The 13620-nt window shown below is 42.4% G+C and overlaps 1 protein-coding gene across 4 annotated transcripts in view; it reads left to right on the top strand.

Annotated features, from left to right (window-relative positions):
- NELL1 (neural EGFL like 1) overlaps positions 1-13620 on the top strand; it is a 753092-nt gene that overhangs the window by 180645 nt on the left and 558827 nt on the right. The gene's annotated exons all lie outside the window — the stretch shown is intronic.

Raw genomic sequence — 13620 nt, forward strand, 5'->3', positions numbered from 1 at the left:
TGTTCATGTCTCCAGCCCATTTTTTGATTGGGTTGTTTGATGTTTTGTGGTTGAGTTGCGAGAGTTCTTTATATATTAAGGATATTAAGCCTTTGTCAGATATATGACTTGCAAATATTTTTTCCCAGTTAGTGGGTTGTTTTTTTGTTTCAATCCTGTTTTCATTTGCCTTGAAGAAGCTCTTTAATCTGATGAAGTCCCATTTGTTTATTCTTTCTATTGTTTCCCTTCTCTGAGAAGGCATGGTGTCCGAAAAGATCCTTTTAATACTGATGTCAAAGAGTGTACTGCCTACGTTTTCTTCCAGAAGCCTTATGGTTTCAGGTCTCACCTTTAGGTCTTTAATCCATTTTGAGTTTATTTTGGTGAATGGTGAAAAAGAATGGTCAATTTTCATTCTTTTACATGTGGCTTTCCAGTTTTCCCAGCACCATTTGTTGAAAAGACTTTCTTTTCTCCATTGTATGCCCTCAGCTCCTTTGTCAAAGATAAGCTGTCCATAGATGTGTGGTTTTATTTCTGGGCTTTCAATTCTGTTCCATTGATCTGTGCACCTGTTTTTGTACCAGTACCATGCTGTTTTGATGACTGTAGCTTTGTAGTATGTTTTGAAGTCAGGGATTGTGATGCCTCCCGTTTTGTTCTTTTTTCTCAGGATTGCTTTAGCAATTCGGGGTCTTTTGTTGCCCCATATGAATTTTAGGATTCTTTGTTCTAATTCTGTAAAGAATGTCATTGGGATTCTGATTGGGATGGCGTTGAATCTGTAGATTGCTTTAGGTAGAATGGACATTTTAACTATGTTTATTCTTCCAATCCATGTACATGGAATGTCTTTCCATCTCCTTATGTCGTCATCCAATTCTCTCAGAAAGGCCTTGTAATTTTCATTATATAGGTCCTTCACTTCCTTAGTTAAATTTACCCCAAAGTATTTTATTCTTTTTGTTGCAATTGTGAATGGTATTGTATTCTTGAGTTCTTTTTCTGTTGGTTCATTACTGGAGTATAGAAATGCTACTGATTTATGCAAATTGATTTTATACCCTGCAACTTTGCTGTAGTTGTTGATTACTTCTAACAGTTTTCCAATGGATTCTTTGGGGTTTTCTATATATAAGATCATGTCGTCTGCAAACAGCAAGAGTTTCACTTCTTCCCTCCCTATTTGGATTCCTTTTATTCCTTTTTCTTGCCTGATTGCACTGGCCAGGACCTCCAGTACTATGTTAAATAAGAGTGGTGATAGAGGGCATCCTAGTCTTGTTCCTGTTTTCAGGGGGATGGGGTTCAGTTTTTGCCCATTGAGTATGATGTTGGCTATGGGTTTGTCATATATGGCCTTTATTATGTTGAGGTAGTTTCCTTCTATGCCCGTTTTGTTCAGGGTTTTTATCATAAATGGCTGTTGGATCTTGTCAAATGCCTTCTCTGCATCTATTGAGATGATCATGTGGTTTTTATTCCTCAGTTTGTTGATGTGGTGTATCACGTTGATTGATTTGTGGATGTTGAACCATCCCTGTGTCCCTGGTATGAATCCCACCTGATCCTGATGTATGATTCTTTTGATGAATTGCTGAATTCTGGTTGCCAAAATTTTGTTTAGAATTTTTGCATCTATGTTCATCAGTGATATTGGCCTGTAGTTCTCTTTTTTCGTGGTGTCCTTGTTAGGTTTTGGTATCAGTGTGATGTTGGCCTCATAGAATGTGTTAGGAAGTGTTCCATCTTCCCTAATTTTTTGGAATAGCTTGAAAAGGATAGGTATTAAATCCTCTCTGAAAGTTTGGTAGAATTCCCCAGGAAAGCCATCTGGTCCTGGGGTTTTATTCTTTGGGATGTTTTTGATTGCTGTTTCAATCTCTTTCCTTGTGATTGGTCTGTTCAAATTGTCTGCCTCTTCTTGAGTGAGCTTTGGGAGATTGTAGGAGTCCAAGAATTTATCCATTTCCTCTAGGTTATCCACTCTGTTGGCATATAGTTGTTTGTAGTATTCTTTTGTAATCTGTTCTATTTCTGCAGAGTCTGTTGTTATTTATCCTCTTTCATTTCTGATTTTGTTTATTTGAGCTTTCTCCCTTTTTTTCTTTGTAAGTCTGGCTAGTGGTTTGTCAGTTTTATTTATCTTCTCAAAAAACCAGCTCTTTGTCTCATTGATCCTTTCTACTGCCTTTTTCGTTTCAATAGTATTTATTTCTGCTCTGATTTTTATTATTTCGCTCCTTCTGCTGACTTTGGGCTTCATTTGTTCTTTTTTCTCTAGTTCAGTTAGGTGTGCTTTAAGGTTGCTTATTTGGGATTTTTCTTGTTCGTTAAGATGTGCCTGTATTGTGATGAATTTTCCTCTTAATACAGCTTTTGCTGTATCCCATATGAGTTGGTATGGCATGCTATCATTTTCATTTGTTTCCAGGTACTTTTTTATTTCTTCTTTAATTTCTTCAATGATCCATTGCTTGTTCAGTAGTGTGTTGTTTAGTCTCCACATCTTTGTGCCTTTCTCAGCTTTTTTCTTGCAATTAATTTCTAGCCTTATAGCACTATGATCTGAGAAGATGCTTGTTATTATTTCAATTTTTTAAAATTTGTAGAGGTTTGCCTTGTTTCCCAACATATGGTCTATCCTAGAGAATGTTCCATGTGCATTTGAGAAGAATGTGTATTCAGCTCTTTCAGGGTGGAGTGATCAATATATGTCTATTAAGTCCAATTGTTTTAGTTTTTCATTCAGCTCCACTATTTCCTTGTTGATTTTCTGTCTGGATGATCTGTCCATTGATGTGAGTGGGGTGTTGAGGTCCCCTACTGTTATTGTGTTGTTTTTAACATCTTCCTTTAGGTCTGTTAATAGTTGCTTTATGAATCTTGGTGCTCCTGTGTTGGGTGTGTAGATATTTATAAGCGTTATTTCTTCTTGATGAAGTGTCCCTTTGATCATTATATATTGTCCCTCTGTGTCTCTCTTTACCTGTCTTATTTTGAAATCCACTTGGTCTGATATGAGAATTGCTACACCTGCCTTTTTTTCCCTGCTATTTGCTTGAAGTATTGTCCTCCACCCCTTCACCCTGAGTCTGTGTTTGTCCTTGGGGCTGAGGTGTGTTTCCTGGAGGCAACAAATTGTTGGATCGTGTTCTTTAATCCATTTTGCCACTCTGTGTCTTTTTATTGGAGAGTTCAATCTGTTCACATTGAGAGTGATTATTGATGCATGTGGACTTAATGCTGTTAATCTTTCGCTCATTATCTTGTTTTCTTGCGTTTCTTTTCCTGTTTGCTTTAGACTACCCATTTAATACTGCAATTTCTTATGCTGGGTTTCTTAGATTTTTCCTTATTTATGATTTGTGACTCTGTTCTGTACTTTATTTTAGTGTCTACCTTGAAGTTTGTATTTAGAATCTCGTGTATAATATAGTCTATTCTCTGGTGGTCTCTTACCTATTTGACCAATACTGATTTAGACCCTTTGCTCTTCCCCTCCTAAATAATTATTTTCATTTTTTATTCCAGCTCGTCTTATTCATTTGTAGTTAGAGTGCTAAGATCATCCTTGTTTTGGTAGTTTCCTTACCTTTACCCTAACGCTATAATTGAATATTTGCTATCCTGTTCTGGTTCTATCCATCGGTCTCCCTAGTCTGCGGATTGTGTCCCCTTTCTCCCTTTTTCCTTTTTTCAAGTATGAGAGCCTTCTTGAGGATTTCTTGTAATGGAGGGCTTTTAGTTACAAATTCCCTTAACTTTTGTTTGTCTGGAAAAGATTTAATTTCTCCCTCATATCCGAAGGAAATTCTTGCTGGATAGAGTATTCTTGGCTGAAGGTTTTTATCCTTTAAAGCTTTGAATAGATTACTCCATTCTCTCCTAGCTTGTAGGGTTTCTGTAGAGAAATTCGCTGACAGTCTGATAGGGGCTCCTTTATAGGTTATTCTCTTTTTTTTCCTTACTTCCCTGAGTATTCTCTCCTTATCATTCCTATTTGCCAACTTTACTACTATGTGCCTTGCAGTAGGTCTTTTTACATTGACAAATCTAGGAGATCTAAAACCCTCCTCTACACACATTTCTCCATTGATCCCTAGATTTGGGAAGTTCTCTTCAATAATTTCGTTAAGCACACTTTCTGCTCCATTTTCCTTTTCCATATTCTCGGGAATTCCTATGATCCTTATGTTCTTACTCCTCATTGAATCCATTATCTCTCGGAGATTTTCCTCATTTTTTAAAATTCTTAGTTCTCTTTCTTCTTCTGTCTGGCGCCATTCAGCCTCGATTATGCTAATTTTCTCCTCTATGTCGTCTACACGGGCATTCAGGGAATCCGTATTCTGTTTTATCTGGTCCATTGTGTTTTTCATCTCAAGTAATTCTGTTTGATTCTTCTTTATGATTTCAATCTCTTTTGTGAAGTAATTCCAGAACTCGGCTTGTTTCTCTATCTTTCTCTCTACCTCATTGAGTTTTTTGATTATAGCTGCTCTGAATTCATTATCGCTTAGTTTACCTAATTTCAAGTCCTCCGGACTTAATTCTGTGTTTTTATTGTTTTCCTTCTGGTCTGGGGCTTTTATAAATTGCTGGATGGTAGAGGAGTGGTTTTTTCTCATGGTGGTAGAATTCAGTTGCAGTTACAGCCTGTCGCCACTAGATGGGGGTTGAGAGCAGCGTGTTGGCTCTCTGCCTTCGCGGCAAGATGGCTGCACCCACTGGCTTTGTTGGGGGGGAGGGGCTGTTACTCACACGCGCCGGTCTGGGTTCAGATCAGTTCTGTTCTCTGGTCTCCCAAGGCCCTTGATTTATGGGGTCCCCATGGACGGAAGCTTTCCCCCTGTCGGCGGGTCTCCACTGAATCAGCGGCAGGAGTCCTGGATGATCCCCCGGTCGCCCGGCCCCTACCCCGCTCCTTCCCGACCCGCCGCAGCGATCGCAGACTCTAGGGGAGGGAGCGATGTTCTCTCCTACCGTTCCCGCGCCTCTGAAGGTGTAAAGCTAGGTTTATGATCTCCGCCTTCTTGGTATTGTAGGTCTCTAACGAGCTGGCATTATGTTTGTTCTCTGAAATTCAGTTCTTCCAATCTTTTGTTGTATTTTGGAAGGGAGAGAATCCTGGGTCAGCTCACCCCGCCATTTTGCTCCGCCCTGAAGAGCTGCTGTATTTTAATCACCTGTGATGTGGCAGACGCTTTACATAGGCTGCTACTTAAAAAAATAATCCCCACATCAACCCTAATTACTATTCTTCTTCCTATTCTGTGTAGAAGAAACTGGTGTTCACAGGGATTATGTCACTTCTCTAGGGTCAAACAACTGGTAATGGGGGATTGACCTGTAAAGTCATGACCCCAAAGCTCCGCATGCTTTGGCCCCCTCATTCTCAATGATCAAATTAAGGGCCAAATCCTGTGTTTTGGCTTTCTAAGGTCTTGGCCAGATTTCCCACTGTTAAAAGGCCTTGTTAGGAATTTCAGGATAAACTTCTGCAAAAATACTGAAGTAATTCTTTCAAAGTTGGCTTTTCCAGGTTATATAATGATTTAAAAATCCTTTTTCCTCTGCATTGCAAAGGGCGCTATTTCAAATGAAATAGTGAAATGAACCTTGAGACAAGCAGTAAGAGTCAGAGATGTCATTAGAATGCTCGGTCAGTGCTGGGTGCCATGCTTGGTGCTTTAATTCTGTTAGCTGATTGACTCCGCACCGCAATCCGGTAGCTGGGGATGATTATTATCTCTATTTTACAGGCAGCTTAGGCTTAGGGAAGTTAACTTACCAAGACTGGTGAGTGGCAAAGGTGAGATCTAAAACTAGTCCCGTCTGACTACAAAGCCTGTAGTCTTTTCATCAAACCGTATGATCTTCTGTAGGAAAGGAGAGCTTAGGTTAGAAACGTGATATCCTACAGATAATTTTCAAGATAATTTCTCCTCCAAAAACTGCCAACATCATTAGGTTTTCAAAACACAGTGTTCTAGCTTTTTGCCAAGAACAGCATGTTACCTGATATGGCAGTGGAAGAGGGGCTAGTTGGTCTGGTCACACCTGCTCAGACCTTTGAACTCTTTCAAAGGGAACTTTGGAATATTCCTTCTTTTCAAGGTTAGCACACTACACCCATTACTCAAGAGAATGTGCTTGGAGTTGATCTAAAAAGAGAAATTTTCTTGTTTCTTTCCCAAGAGCGTTTGGAAGTCATGTCTGGCAATATGGATAGTTTAAGTGCCCCAGTGTTGACATGATAGTTTGATTTCCTGATGGAAAGATAGTTGCAAGTAGGTACACATTAATTTTTTCCAATCTTGATATTCTATATAATAGCAGAGGAAAAAAGTTGAAAAACGAATTGGAATTTGTTTACAAAATATGAGATTTTTAATGCATTGTTTTGAGTTCCCTGGTCAGATCTGTGAATGCTGTCTCTTGGAAGTTGTTATTTGGACGTGGGGCTAGATGAGTCCTTCACCTGCTTCGTGTTTTAACCTTTTGATTTTCTCTAATTATAAAAACATTGTGCTTATTGTGTGACATTTGAAAACACAGAGAAGGGTACCGTTGTTGGAAATACCACCACTTGGAAACAACCAGTCTTGAAATTTTAGTAGATTTCATTCCTTTAATTTATATTTTGTCTACAGTTGAGATTTTATTGTACAAATAATTTTTACCCTGCTTTGTTGACTTACCATTATCACTTAAGTGTATTACTGTGGTGGTTTTGTTTTTGTTTTTGCTTTTCGTGAGAAAGATTGGCCCTGAGCTAACATCTGTGCCAATCTTCCTCTGTTTTGTGTGTGGGATGCCACCACAGCATGGCTTGATGAGTGGTGTGTAGGTCCACACCTGGGATCCGAACCCAAGAACCCCAGGCCGCCAAAGCAGAGTGTGCAAACTTAACCACTTGGCCACCAGGCTGGCCCCAAGTATTACTGTGTTTTTAAAAACTCTGTGTAAACCTCATTTTAATGAGCTTCATAGAATTTTATTCTTTGACTGTTGCATAACTTATTTGATCATTCCCCAATGATCAAATTTCACTATTAAAAGTTACTCTTCAATAACATGTTTTATAGAGAAAACATGTTTTTGTATTTTGTATTTTCTTAAGATAGAATTCTCCAGAGTAGAATTACTGGGCCAGTACACTGACATTTTCAAGACCCTGATACATATCATCAAATTGTCCTCTCATTAAAAGTGTATGGGATAGTCATTTTTCTTTATTATAATTCACTTGAGAATCTTAAATTTTATAAGTATTTCAGAAAATTACCCAATTTTACCAAGATACTGATATACAAGCTAACTAAAACATCAGTTTGTTTTTGTGTTTGTTTGGAATTCCTAGCAATTTAGGTAGGTAGCACTAATTTTCTCAGCAGCTCTGATTGGTAGTTTGATAAGTTTATAGTTCAATAAAGTGGTAATACAAATAAATTATTAAGACCACTAACTCAAAAAATAACTTAAAAAGAAATGATACAAGTCACCAATGGTCATTAAAAGGTTGAGAACCTCTGGCCTGGAGGGTTTTCATTTCTCACTAGTTCTTCATAGAAATATGCGGTAGGCAGTCACTGAGTGCTGGTGGCTGGGAGAGTGATAAAGAGCGCTCTCTTCTTCAGAGGGCTCACTTTCAAGTTAGAGATGTGATTTCCAGCATCCAGAGTTGTGAGTGTGGTCACATTAGGCGTATGGATGGGGCACTGTTAGAACAGAAGAACAGCTGTGAGAGCAGGGGAGGACATTGGTGGTAGGCCTGGGTGCTCCTGGAGGAAGTGGAGCCAAGCTACATATTTCTAGCCTTCTGCAAGATGACCATGGCAGGTTGAACAGTGGGGTGGAGGAGAGGAGAATGAGATTTGCTAAAGCAAAGTTCTAATATTAGTTTGTAGAATTTCTAGAAATTTTCAGGTATCTTCACATCAGAGAAAGGATGGAGACTATTCACTTTGGTTGTCCCTTTCAGGTACAATCTCCTACGCTACTCTCTGGGGTGGGTGGGGCAGTATTGTAGGGACTTGCAGGAAAGGTATTGACCTGACTCAGACAAAAGGAGCCGATATGAAAAAGCAGATTGTTTTGTTGCTGACTTCTTGAGTGTTCATGCGCTTGTCATGGCCTCAGGAGCCGTAGCACTTAAGGATGAAGTATCTGTTTTGAAATAGGAAAGAACTTTGTCTAGAGTCTGTGTTCTCGGTTCATTGCCTGTGAAAAGTGCTTGGTCCTATTCTGATTGAAAGGCCCGAACACTCAGGCCGTCTCCGGGAGCAAGGGAGTTTGGGGGGTTTTCACGGTGGAGGTAACAGGGCCTGATAGTAGGAGGTTCTCTCTGGGAGGCGTCAGGGGAAGCTCAGGAGGACTTCTAGATTCCCTGGTTGTGGGCATGCTGGAGTTTCATTCCTCAAACATTTGTTGAGTGTCTGCTCTATTCAAGGCATCGGACATACCGAGTTGCCTCTTAGAATCACCTGGTGAACCTCTTAAACTAGAGATTTCCAGGGCTCCACTCCGACCTCCTAAATCAGACAGAGGTGTCCTGGAATCTGCATTCTTTTGGTGGACAGATTCGAGAACTATCAGAGAAGGGGGAGAGGGAGGAGGATGGAGAGGGGATCTTTAGCTATGCCCAGCAGCATTTACAAAGGAATAGAGGTGGCAGAGAGAAAGGGAAATGGTCTGTTTGATGGTACCAGAGGGTTTTTGTGGGTTAGAAATAGAAATAAAGGCATAGGTGGCTTGAGGATGGATGATGACAATCGTATTCCATAAAATTCATCCAGTCATCCCTACTGAGCTCCTCTCCCAAACACTGTCCTTACCTCTGCATACAACAGTGGACGCATATACATCATTCATTCTGTGTCAGGCACTACGTTAAGCCCTTTTATGTGTATTAATTCATTTAGTTCCTCCAACAACCCAAAGTTGTAGGCCCCACTGCTTTCCCCGTTTCACTGATGAGGAAGTGAAGCACAGAGAAGAGAAGTAACTTGTCCAAGGTCTCCCAGCCTAGGTGGAGCCAAAATAAAACCCATGTAGTCTGGCTCCAGAGCCCATCCTCTTAACCTGTCTCTTCTGCACCCACTGTCCAGGGAGGAGCGTGCACCGTCTTGTTAGGGCAGAGAGGGTCATGTAACATGTGCACTACATCAGATGCAGAGTAGCAGGGAGAAGGGAGTGATGACTCCATCAGAAATGTGTGCATGTGTGTGTTAGGAAAACTTCATAGGGGAAATAACAGCTGAGTAGGGTGTTGACAAATGAATAGGAGCTTGCCATGTGTACAAAGTGGGTAAGAACACGCCTGCCAAAGGGAATTGCTCTTGCAGAATCATGGAAGTAAACACAGCATTAGTTTGGGTATGGAAAAGTAAGATTTTAAAGCAGGGTGGTGGCATAATCAAAGAAGTGCTTTTCCATAGGCCACTGCACCACAGGAGCTGGCAGCAGGGCCCGGGTATGGAATTCAGGCATATTCCAGGTGGAGGTGAGGAGGCTGGCAGGCAGGCAGGCACTGCCTGGGGAGATGAAAAGGAAGGGATAGATGTGAGTGACAGCCAAAATACCTGGCTCATGGTGGGTACTCCATAAGCACGTTTTTGCATGAGACAGATGAATCAGGAACAGAGCGTCTGTAAGGGAGGAGTTGCCAAGTTTTGAACAAGAGCCCGGGGAGACTCACAGCGTGATTAACAGAAATGAAGCAGGTGGAAGAAGTAGTTCAGGGAGCGATGCATTCTGTTTGCAGTACGTGAGTTGGAGATGCCTGAGGGACAACCAGTCTGATGTGGGCGCCTTGCTCAGAGAGGTGGTATCTGAAACCAGATCTGTGAATGAACTCACCGAGGGAGGAAGGATGCTTGGGCGTTCAGCCTTCCTGATCTGCCACTTTCCTTAAGCCCAATACGAGTGCTGATTTAGATATTCTAAGCTGCTGAGTGCCCAGGGATGGCTGGCGTGTGTGCAGGGTACAAATACCTAAATAAAGACAGAGTGACCTCGCGTCCACATCTGACGTGGGGGGCGGGGGGGCAACGCATACCTGTCAATTGTTTATTCAGTGTGCACCCAAATGGCAAAGCGTCCGATCATTGCAATAGAGAAATCAGGTCCAAATTTGGAGGGCCAGATGTCTGCGGGTGCAAAAACATAGAACCGCATAACTGTTTCTGTAAATCCCAGTACATTTGTTTCTGACATCGTGGAGAAGTGTGTGTTGGTGCTGGGTTTCAATTTCATGGTTGGACACTGTGAAAGATTCTGGTTTGCATGTCTCCAGTGTGGCATGAAGGGCTTCAGGTATCCATTTACATTTCTACTCCTACCGAAAGCTGTTGGAATGGAGTCCCAAATGCCCCAGCCAAAGGCACTGGAGCCTGACTCACCTTATGCTTGAATTTCCTCAGACATCACAAAAAGCCTTTTGGCTGTAGATCAAGAGGTTGGATAATGAGGACTGATGTTAGGCATATGGAGGGTAGTGACAGGGGACGGGGGCCACTCTCAGAGAAGCAGGGTGAATATGAGAAAGCAGGGGGAATTCTTGGGACCTCCAGTGGAGATCCTAAAAGCTGTCCTAAGATAGTTTCATTGATACTGTTATTGTAATCATATACGTGTCCTGCGTCAGGGCCGAACTGCCAATGGCTGAGGCATGTGGCACCATGTTGACATCATTCACAGCCCCTTAAACAGCCTGCTATGTGAGGGCATAAAGTTCAGTGGACATTTAATTTTATACCAGACAGGTGGCTTTGAGAGATGGCTGTGTCCCCGTGTGTGGTGTGAAGGTAAACAAGAAGACGTTCCTGTCTCCACTTAGGAGTGCTGGGGAGTCAGGCAGAGGAAGAGAGGAGTCAGGTAACATCTGAGGACAGGGTAGCAAGTGTGCTCGTACCATGACAGGGGTGGCAAGGGGCAAAATGAGGGAGAAAAGTCTATTTCTTTGCTTCCAAGCCTGGGCCGGGAAGCAGATGGCAGATTTGATGGCAGCGCATTTAGCAGAACTGTCACTCTGGAGCAAGCCGTCTTGCCAAGTTGGCGGCAGCTGCGTTTGGGAGTTTATTAGATAGGAATTCCAGGCCCTTGGAGGTGTAGTCTCCCCGTACAAGTGACTTGGGGAATCCACATCATTAGGACCAATGAGTCATGGTCAACTGATTTATCGAGAAAATTGAGGCCTAAAAGATGATCAGGGATAATTTTTTTTAAGTGGAGGGAGAAAGGGGATCTATCTAGAAAATTGTATTGATTCTCTATTCTTTTGTTATTGTTGCTGTTTTTATTCTGATTGCGTTGTTATCTGCTTTTAATGTTTGAAATTGTATTGAATAGCAAAAAGAACTCCTATCTGGGACACAAGAAATTTGATTAGTTTTTGCTACAGCTGGAGGCTCATTAATTCTAGAATAATTTGTTGTTCCTAACAATAAGCCCAGAGAGGCACTGAGCTTGGGGCTGGAGATAAAATTGTGAATAGACATAGTCCCTACCCTTATGGAGGTTACAGCAGGAGAGATGTGTCATGAAATGAGCAACTGAGATAAAATGTGATTTGTACTCAGTCAGGGCTGGGTCCGGGGTACGACAGACACAATGAGGGAAGTTCACCAGTGTTAGAGGTCACGAACAACTTTTTTGGGGGAAGTCAGGCCCAACTTGAGACTGATGGGTATATAGGGTGGGAGATTGCCGGGGAAAGGAGTGGCTGAGTGATCCTGGAGAGGAGAAGAGTATATGCAAATCCCGGAAGCAAGAGAGAAAGCATGGCTAGAGTATATGTGGAGGTGGGAATGTTCGGGAGGGGGAGTGAATGCACAGGAATTGGTGAGTTCGAAGCCGGAGAGATAAGGAAGGGGCCACATGCATGGCCTTGTGTGCTGAATTAAGGACTTTGGACTATGTTCTGAGGGCATTAGCGAGCCATAATGGTTTTAAAGCAGGGCCTCATATTTGCACATAATAAAACATGTCTGACTGTTGTATGGGGAAGGACTGGATAGGATTGAGACCAGAACATGGAGACAAGTTAGGAAGTTCTGGTAGACTAAAATGTAGGGATGGTGGTGGCCTGAACAAACTTAGTATCTGGGGTAGGTGGTGGGGAGTGGAGAAACTAGATTCATTTGAGAAACTTAAGGAGGGAGCATTGCTAGCATTTGGGTGCTGATCAGGATGGGGGTGAGATGAGGGAGAGGTTAGAAGGATCCTGGGTGGTGGGGTGGATGCTGGCACCATTCCCCGAGAGTGGATGGAGTGGAACAGATTTGAGTCAGGTGTGGGCTGTTGCAGGTTCTGAGGGGAAACAGTCAGAAATGGAGATTAGCTAGTGCTTTATTAGGAGGTTCTGTGAGGATCAGTTCTGGGGTGGGAGTGAGACAGTGAAAGAAGCAGAACTGGGCAGAAGGAGAGGCTGAACTGCAATGCAGTTACCACAAATAGCTCAGTCCCTGCTATAGGGAGATCCGGACCTGGGGTGACCTTTAAGATTTGTCCTGAGTTGGGGCAAAGGGCCGGGACTTTGTACTATGTTCATCGACCACTCTTTGGATGTGGGCTGCTCAGGAAGGGGACTTGCCCTTGGGCAAGGTGCTCTCTTCAACCAAGGACAAGTCCTAGATCACTGTTCAGCTGAGAGCTGTTGGTCATCAACTGTCTCAGCAGCTGCAGGAGTGTGTCCTTTGGGCTTGGAGGGGGATCTGGGTAGCACACCACAGCATCCACTTTCAGATTGTGCTGTTAAGTAAACCAGTGACTCTGGCTTGTTCTCTTCCTGTGGCTAACAAGAGGAAGTGGGGCAAGTTGACCCCTAAGGTCCTGACGTACTTGAACATTGCGTGAGAGTCAGAAAATTGTAGAACTAGGAAACTACCAAATTTAGTTAACCTCTTTCTAAGAGATTCAGAAATGGACACTCAGAGGGGTGAGGTGGTTTTAGCTCTTAGAGTGCATGTCTTCACTTCTGCTTCTCCTGAGGACGAGGGCAGGAAGGATCCTCATCTGGGCAGGACAGGGAGCCATCAGGCCCTTGCTGCTCTGTTCCTGTTGATGTGGCTGGAGAATTTGGTGGAGACACATTAGAGTCATATCACATTAACATATTCTGTGCTTGCTTAAAAGTGGGTCACCAAGTTGGAATCTAAATTGAGTGAGGACTGAGTCCCAGTGGAATCTAAACTGAGTGGTGGGAGCTCCATTTATGCTTCTCTTTGAACTTTTCTACAAGGCCTGTCTCTACTCTATGGCCTCCCTATCAGCCAGTTAAGCTCACCTTTCCAAAGGCGGTCTCTCCTGCATTGATATAGCATTATACTGGCATGGCTTGTATTTCTTGGTTGTCTTTGAGCTCCCAGGGAACAGATAGGTTAAGGATATGCACTTCGCATGATTGCAGGTCAAAAAATGGCATCCTTCTGCATTGTGGTTGAGGTTCTGATGAACAGAACGAGTCCCCTTTCACCTGGTCATTCATTTTATGGCTGGAGTGTTTGAATCAGAGCTACTGCTATTGCGCTCCATGGACATGACAACCACTCCTTCCTTCCTTTTACCTCCTCACCACATCGATTCATTCTCTAGTTCCTTTGGCAACTGCAACATTGAAATAATTGTATATCC

This window comes from Equus caballus, chromosome 7 (assembly GCF_041296265.1).
Source record: "Equus caballus isolate H_3958 breed thoroughbred chromosome 7, TB-T2T, whole genome shotgun sequence".
In the NCBI taxonomy this organism is placed as follows: domain Eukaryota; kingdom Metazoa; phylum Chordata; class Mammalia; order Perissodactyla; family Equidae; genus Equus; species Equus caballus.